Source organism: Theropithecus gelada, chromosome 11, assembly GCF_003255815.1.
Source record: "Theropithecus gelada isolate Dixy chromosome 11, Tgel_1.0, whole genome shotgun sequence".
NCBI lineage: Eukaryota > Metazoa > Chordata > Mammalia > Primates > Cercopithecidae > Theropithecus > Theropithecus gelada.
Window position 1 is genome coordinate 30,441,747 of NC_037679.1, and position 9,319 is coordinate 30,451,065.

Consider the following 9,319-nt stretch of genomic DNA (forward strand, 5'->3'; position numbering starts at 1 on the left):
AGACAAAATAGACATGAAGTAAAAAAAAAAAAAACTGTCACAAAAGACAAAGAAAGCCATTATAAAATGATTAAGGGGTTAATTCATTAAGACAATATAATGATTGTAAACATATATGCACTCAGTATTTGAGAACCTAAATATATAAGGCAAATATTAAGAGAAGAGAGAAGAGACATAGAAAGCAATACAATAATAATAGGAAACTTCAGCATCCTATTTTTAATGATGAATAGATGATCCACACAGAAAATCAATAAGGAAACAGCAAACTTTGACAACACTGTAGACCAAATGGACCTAAAAGACATATACAGAACATTCTCTCCAACAGCAGCAGAATATATGTTAGTCTCAAGCACACATGAAACATTCTCCAGGCCAGATCATATGTTAGGCAATAAAATGAGTCTTCGGAAATTTAAGAAGATTGAGATTATATTGAGCACCATTTCTGACCAATCGATAAAGGGAGAAAAATGGAATCTTCATAAATATGTGGAAATCAAGCTACACACGGATGAACAACCAAGTGATCACAAAAGAAACTAAAAAAATAAATATCTTGATACAAATGAAAATGGAAATCACAACATAACAAAACTTATGGAATACAGCCAAAGCAGTTCAAAGAGGAAAGTTTACAACAATAAATGCTTACAGTAAGAAAAAAGAAAAACCTCAAATCAACAACTTAAATTTATACCTCAGGGAACTAGAAAAAGAGCAAACTAAGCCCAAAGTTAGCAGAAGAAGGGAAATAATGAAAACAGAGCAGAAATAAATGAAACAGGCACTAGAAAAATAATAAAAAGATCAATAAAACCAAGATTTGGTTATTTTGAAAGAACAAACAAAATTGACAAATTTTTACCTAGAATAAGTAAGAGGGAAAATAAAAGACTCGAATAATTAAAATTGTAAATGAGAGAGAAAACATTACGACTGATACCCCAGAAATACAAAGGATCAAGGAGACTGCTATGAACAATTACATGCCAACAAATTGAATACTAAAAAAATAGATAAATTTGAGCTTGCAGTGATCTGAGATCACGCCACTGCACTCCAACCTGGGCGACAGAGTGAGACTCCATCACCAAAAAAAAAAAAAGGATAAATTCCTAAAAATATACAAACTATCAAGGCTGAAATATGAAGAAATAGGAAATATGATCACAATAATAGCAATTAAGAAGACTAAATCAATAATTGAAGACCTCCCAGCAAAGAAAACCCAAGGACCTAATGAATTTATTCGTTAATTCTACCAAACATTTGAAGGAAAACTAACGTTGATCCTTCTCAAACTCAGTATATTGAAGAGGAGAGAACACTTTCAAACTCATTTTACAAGGTCAGCATTACCCTGATATTGAAAAAAAAAAAAAATTACAGGCCAATATCGCTGATGAACATAATGGCAAAATACTAACAAACTGAATTCAACAGCACATTAAAAGGATTATTCACCATAATCACGAGTGATTTATACCTGGGATGCAAGGATGGTTTGACACATGCAAATCAGTAAATATGATACACCACATGAACAGAATGAACAGTAAAAATTATATAATCATCTCAACAGATGTACAAAAACAATGAAATTCAACATTTTCTCAAGATAAAAACTCAATAAATTAGGTATAGAAGAAATGTACCTCAACACAACAAAAAACATATATGACAAGCCCTTAACTAACATAATACTCAACAGTGTAAAGTTAAAAACTTTTCTTCTATGATCAAGAACAAAACAAGGGGCTGGGCATGGTGGCTCATGCCTGTAATCCCAGTACTTTGGGAGGCCCAGGCGGGTGGATCACGAGGTCAGGAGATCGAGACCATCCTGGCTAACATGGTGAAATTCCATCTCTACTAAAAATACAAAAAATAAAAATAAAAATTAGCTGGGCGTGGTGGCAGGCACCTGTAGTCCCAGCTACTCAGGAGACTGAGGCAGGAGAATGGCATGAACCTGGGACGCAGAGCTTGCAGTGAGCCAAGATCACGGCACTACACTCCAGCCTGGGTGACAGAGTAAGACTCCATCTCAAAATAAAATAAATAAAATAAATAAAAAAGAAGAAGACAAGGATGCCCATTCTTGCCACTTCCATTCCATATAGTGCTGGGAGTTCTACCCAGAGCAATTGGGCAAGAGAAAAAAAAGGCATCCACACCAAAAAGGAAGATGTTAAATTGTTCCTGTTTACAGATAACATAATCTTATATGTAGAAAACCCTTAACACTACATTTAAAAAAACTATTAGAACCAATAAGTAAATTCAGTAAAGTCACTGAATACAAAATCAACATAAAAAAGTCAGTGGCATTTCTATACACTATGAACAAACGATCTGGAAAAAATCAAAAATTATATGATAGCATCAGAAAAAATTAAAAACACTTAGGAATAAATGTAACCAGAAGCTGGAAGATCTGTACATTAACAACTGTAGAAGAGGGATGAAAGAAATTGAAGAAAACAAATAAATGGAAAGATATCTCATGTTCACTAGTTGGAAGAATTAATATTGTTAAAATGTCTTTACTATCCAAAGCAATTCACAAATTTAGTACACTTCCTATCAAAATTCCAATGGCATTTTACAGAAATAGGAAAAACAATTCTAAAATTCATATGGAACTACAAAAGACCCTGAATAGCCATAGCAACCTTGAACAAGTAAAGAAAGCTGGAGTCATCACACTACCTGGTTTCTACAAAATCTACCTGATCTTTGATAAAAAGTATGAAAAACACATGCAGGGAAAGGACAATCTCTTCAATAAATGGTGTTGGCAAAGCTGGATATCTATATGCAGAAGAATGAAATTAGTTTCTCATACGATATACAATAACCAATGCCAAATGGATTAAAGACTTAAATGTAAGACCTGAAACTGTAAAACTACAAGAAAGAACACACAGGGGAAAAGCTTCTTGACACTGGTGTGGGCAATAATTTTTTATATGATCCCAAAAACATAGGCACAAAATGCAAAAATAGACAAGTGGTATTGCATCTAACTAAAAAGCCTTTGTGCAACAAAGGAAATGATTAACAGAGTGAACAGACAACTCACAGAATGGGAGAAAATATTTGCACACTATATATCTGATAAGGGGTTAATATCAAAATTTAAGGAATTCAAACAACTCAATAGTAAAAAATTAAAAACCTTATTGAGAAATAAGCAAAATACCTGAACAGACATTTTTTAAAAGAAGACATACAAATAGTCAACATACATATTTAAAAAAATGTGCAACATCACTAATCATCAGGGAAATGCTGATTGAAACCAGACTGAGATATCACCTCATACTTATTACAATGACTAATATCAAAAGGACAAAAGATAACAAACATTGGCAAGGATGTGGAGAAAAGGGAACCCTGCACACTGTTGGTGAAAATGTAAATTAGTATAGACGTTATAGAAAACAATATGAAACTATATTTAGAAATTAAAAATAGAACTAGCAAGTAATCCAGCAACCACACTTCTGAGTATATATCCACTATAACTGAAATTAGGATCTTGAAGAAGTATCTGCACTCCCATGTTCACTGTAGCATTATTCTCAATAGCCAAGATATAGACTCAATCTGTGTCCATGGACAGATGAATGGATAATGAAAAATATATGTGTATATAATATAATATGTCATTGTGAATATATTTATTTTATATATATATAAACACAATGGAATATTATTCAGCCTTTTAAAAGAAGGAAATCCTGTCATTTGCGACAACATGGATGAACTTGGAGCACATTTGTTAAGTGAAAGAAGCCAGGTACAAAGAGACAAACACTGCATTATCTCAATTTATATACAGAGTCTTTAAAAATGACATTCATAGAAGCAGAGAGTAGAATTGTGGTTGCCGGGGACTGTGAAGTGGAGAAATAGGGAAGCATTAACCAAAGGGTACAAAGCTTCAGTTAGGCAGGATAAATAAGTTATGAAGATCTAACACAAAGCATGGTAATTATAGTCAATAGCACTGTGTTACATGCTAGAAATTTGCTAAGAAGTTGACCTTAAATGTTCTCACCACCAAAAAAAAGATAATTACATAGGTGATAGACACATTAATTAGCTTGATTGTGATTATCATTTCTAATGTATACATAAAACATCACATTGTACACTATATTTATTTATATATAACTCTTGTCAGTTATAAACAATAAAGCTGGAAAAATTAATTCCTTTCTCAGTGTTATGCAATCAGAAAATGATAGGTCAAGGATCTTAACCCAAATAGTCTGTTTCCAGATCCAATACTCTAAGCCATCATGATATTCTTCTCCAAAAGGAGTTTTACAGCAATCTCACTGAGGAAACTAAAAATCAGCACAATACTTAGGTTTTTCATCCTACCCTAGTATATTTAAGCTGAATAAGAGCCTGGAAATCATCTCACTGTACATCTTCACAGAGAAGAAAACTAAAGAAATTGGAGCCAGGTACAATGACTACGCCTGTAGTCCCAGCCACTCAGGAGGCTGAGGTGAAAGAATCCCTTGAGGGTAGGAGTTTGAGTCAAGCCTAGACAACAAAGTGAAACCCCATTTCTGAGAAAGAGAGAGAGATTTCCCAGTGGTAATGGAGAAGAATAGATAGATTGAGCAAAAACATTTTTGTTTTCTGAGACAGTGTCTCACTCTGTCGCCCAGGTGGAAGTGCACTGGCGCGATCTCGGCTCACTGCAAGCTCTGCCTCCCAGGTTCACGGCATTCTCCTGCCTCAGCCTCCCCAGTAGCTGGGACTACAGGCGCCCGCCACTACGCCTGGCTAATTTTTTAGTATTTTTAGCAGATACGGGGTTTCACCGTGTTAGCCAGGATGGTCTCGATCTCCTGACCTCATGATCCACCTGCCTCGGCCTCCCAAAGTGCTGGGATTACAGGTGTGAGCCACCGCGCCCAGCCAAGCAAAAACTTTTAAAGCAAATGAGGAAATATGAAAATACATAAGTAATATAAAAGAATAAATGATAAGAATATGTAGAGGGACAAGATCGCAGATAGAAAACAGGGTTAACGTGCAGCTCTCACCTGGACAAACAGAACAATGCATGGAGACTCACACCATTAACTTTTGCTCCAAGAACCACTGCAGGAATGAACCAGGAAAACCAAAATAGTTCACAGATGCATTGACAGAAGCAGAACACCACTGCATATTCCATGAGACAGTTGAAAAACTGGCAAGTGCTGGTATCCATGGATGGGAAACCTGAAGACCGGTCACATCACAGGACTCTGCAGATATTCCCCAGCACCAGCCCAGAGCCTGGTAGCCCCACTGGGTGACTAGATCCAGAAAAGCAATAACAACCATTGCAGTTCAGCTCTCAGGAACCCCCATCCCTAGGGGAAGTGGAAGAGCATCACATCAAAGGATCACCCCATGAGACAAAAGAATCTGAACAGCAGGCCTTGCATTCCAGATCTTTCCATTGAAATATTCTACCCAAATGAGAAGAAACCAAAATAGTAATTCCAGTAATACGACAAAACAGGGTTCTATAACACTCCAAAAAGATCACACTAGCTCCCCACCAATGGATTCAAACCAAGAAGAAATCTCTGAATTGCCAGATAAAGAATTCAAAAGCTTGATTATTAAGCTACTCAAGGAGATACTAGAGAACAGTGCAAACCAACTTAAAGAATTTTTTTTAAAAACAGGATATGTATGAAAAATTATCCAGAGAAACAGATATCATAAAGAAAAAACAATCACAACATCTGGAAGTGAAAGACACACTAAGAGAAATACAAAATGCACTGGGAAGTTTCAACAATAGACTGTAACAAGTAGAAGGGAAAACTTCAGAGCTCAAAGAAAAGGCTTTCAAATTAACCCAATCAGACAGACAAAGAAAAAAAATTTAATGAACCAAGCCTCCAAGAACTTTGAAATTATGTCCAACAGCCAAACCTAAGAATAATTGATGTTCCTGAGGAAGAAGAGAAATCTAAAACTTTGAAAAACTTATTTGAACCAATAATTGAGGGAAACTTCCTGGCCTTGCTTCCAAATACAAGAAGCTCAAAGAACACCTGGGTAATTCATTGCAAGAACATCATCACCTAGGCACATAGTCATCAGATTTTTCTAAAGTCAATGCCAAGGAAAGAAGTTTAAGAGCTGTGAGACAAAAGCATCCGATAACCTATAAAGAAAAACCTATCAGATTAACAGATTTCTCAGCAGAAACTTTACAAGTCAGAAGGCACTGGGATTCCATGATTATCCTCCTGAAGCAAAACAATTGTCAGCCAAGAATTTTCTATACAGCAAAACTAAGCTTCATAAATGAAGGAGAGATAGCCTTTTTCAGCCAAACACTGAATTTGCCACTACCAAGCCAACGCTGCAAGAAATGCTATAAAACAGTTCTCAATAGTGAAATGAAACCCTGAAATACACCAAAGTAAAACCTCCTTAAAGCATAAATCTCACAGGGCCCATAAAACAATAACACAATGAAAAAGAAAAACAAGGTATTAAGGCAATAACTAACATGACGAATAAAATAGTACCTCACATCTCAATACTAATCCTGATGAGAGGTGACAACGTGCTAGCAGCCCTCGCTCTCCGCACCTCCTCTGCCTCGGCATCCACTCTGGCAGTGCTTGAGGCGCCCTTCAGCCCGCCAGGGCACTGTGGGAGCCCCTCTCTGGGCGGGTTGAGGCCTGAGCCAGCTCCCTCTGCTTGCAGGAAGGTGTGGAGGGAGAGACGCCAGCGGGAACCGGGGCTGCAGGCGCGGGGCTCCGGAGGCAGCGCGAGTTCCGGGTGGGCGTGGGCTCAGCGGGCCGCACTGAGAGTGGCAGGCCCACCCCCGCCGGCCGACTCCGCCGGCCCTGGGCAGTGAGAGGCTTAGCACCCGGGCCAGCAGCTGCAGAGGGTGCGCGGGGTCCCTCAGCAGTGCCGGCCGGCCAGCACTGCACTCTGAATTCTGGCAGGGCCTCAGCTGCCTCCCCGCGGACAGGGCTCAGGACCTGCAGCCCGCCATGCCTGAGCCTCTCCCCGCCCCCATGGGCTCCTGCGCGGCCCAGCCTCGCCTACCAGCACCGCCCCCTGCGCGCGGCAGCGCCTGGTCCCATCGATGCCCAAAGGCTGAGGAGCCGGGTGCACCCTGTGGGACTGGCAGACAGCTCCTCCCGTGGCCCTGAGGTGGGATCCTCTAGGTGAAGCCAGCTGGGCTCCTGAGTCTAGTGGGGACTTGGAGAACTTTTATGTCTAGCTAGCGGATTGTAAATGCACCAATCAGCACCCTGTGTCTAGCTCAAGGTTTGTAAATACACCAGTTGGTACTCTGTATCTAGCTAACCTATTGGGAACTTGGAGAACTTTTCTGTCTAGCACTCTGTGTCTAGCTCAGGGATTGTAAACGCACCAATCAGCACTCTGTCAAAATGGACCAATCAGCTCTATGTAAAATGGCCCAATCAGCAGGATGTGGGTGGGGCCAGATAAGGGAATAGAAGCAGGCTGCCAAAGCAAGCCAGCCAGGGGCAACCCACTGGGGTCTGGTTCCATGCTGTGGAAGCTTTCTTTCGTTCTTTGCAATGACTCTTACTACTGCTCACTCTTTGGGTTCATGCCACCTTCATGAGCTGTAACGCCCACCGCAAAGGTCTGTAGTTTCACTCCTGAGGCCAGCAAGACCACGAACCCACTGGGAGGAATGAACAACTCCAGACAGGAGGAATGAACAACTTCAGATGCGCTGCCTTAAGAGCTGTAACTCTCACCGTGAAGGTCTGCAGCTTCACTCCTGCCAGCGAGACCACGAACCCACCAGAAGGAAGAAGCTCCAGACACATCTGAACGTCCGAAGGAATCAAACTCCAGACACACCATCTTTAAGAACTGTAACACTCACCGCGAGGGTCCGTGGCTTCATTCTTGAAGTCAGCAAGACCAAGAGGGAAGATAAATGAACTAAATGCTCCACTGAAAAGATACAGAATGGCAGAATGAATAAAAATCCACCCACCAAGTATCTACTGTCTTCAAGAGTTTCACCTAACATAAAAGGACTCTCATAAACTTAAGGAAAAAGATATTCCACGCAAATGGAAACCAAAAGTGAGCAAGAGTACTTACTCTTGTTTCAGACAAGACAGACTTTAAAGCAACAACAGTTAAAAAAAAAATCAAGAGGGACATTATTTAATGATAAAAGGATTAGTCCAAAAGGAAAATGTTTCACAAACCTAAATATACATGCACCTAGTACTGGAGCTCCCAATTTGATAAAAACAATTATGACTAAACCTAAGAAATAAGATAGAAACACAATAATAATGGGGACTTCAATACTGCACTGACAGTACTAGACAGGTAATCAAGACAGAAAGTCAACAAAGAAACAGTGGGCTTAAACTATATCCTAGAACAAATGGACTTAACAGATATTTACAGAACGTTCTACCCAGCAACTGCAGAATATACATTCTTTCATCAGCACATGGAACATTCTCCAAGATAGACCATATGATAGGTCACAAGTCTCAGTAAATTTAAGAAAGTTAAAATTACATCAAGTAACCTCTCAGACCACGATGGAATAAAACTGGAAATTAATTCCAAATAGAACTCTCAAAATTATACAAATACATGGAAATTAAATCTGTTCTTGAATGATCTTTGGGTCAACAATGAAATCAAGATGGAAATTTAAAAATTCTTTGAATTGAATGATAATAGTGACATAACTTATCAAAACCTCTGGCACACAGCAAAAGCGGTGCTACAAGGAAAGTTCATGGCATTAAATGTCTACAACAGAAAGTCTGAAAGGGCAGAAATAGACAATCTAAAGTCGCACCTCAAAGAACTAAACGAAAACAAACCAAACCCAAACCCAGCAGAAGAAAAAAAATAACAAAAGATCAGAGCAGAACTAAATGAAATTAACACTAAAAAAAAAAATACAAAATAAAAATGAAACAAAAAGCTGGTTCTTTGAAAAGATAAACAAAATTGATAGACCATTAGCAAGATTAAGAAAAGAGAGAGAAGATCCAAATAAGCTCAGTTAGAAACAAAATGAGAGAGATTACAATCAATACCCTAGAAATACAAAAGATCATTCAAGTCTACTATGAACACCTTTATGCACACAAACTAGAAAACACAGAGAAGATGGCTAAATTCTTGGAAATGCATCACCCTCCTAGATTAAATCAGGAAGAAACAGAAACTCTTAACACACAAATAACAAGTAGCAAGACTGAAACAGTAATTTTTTAAATTGCCAACAAAAAGAAACTCC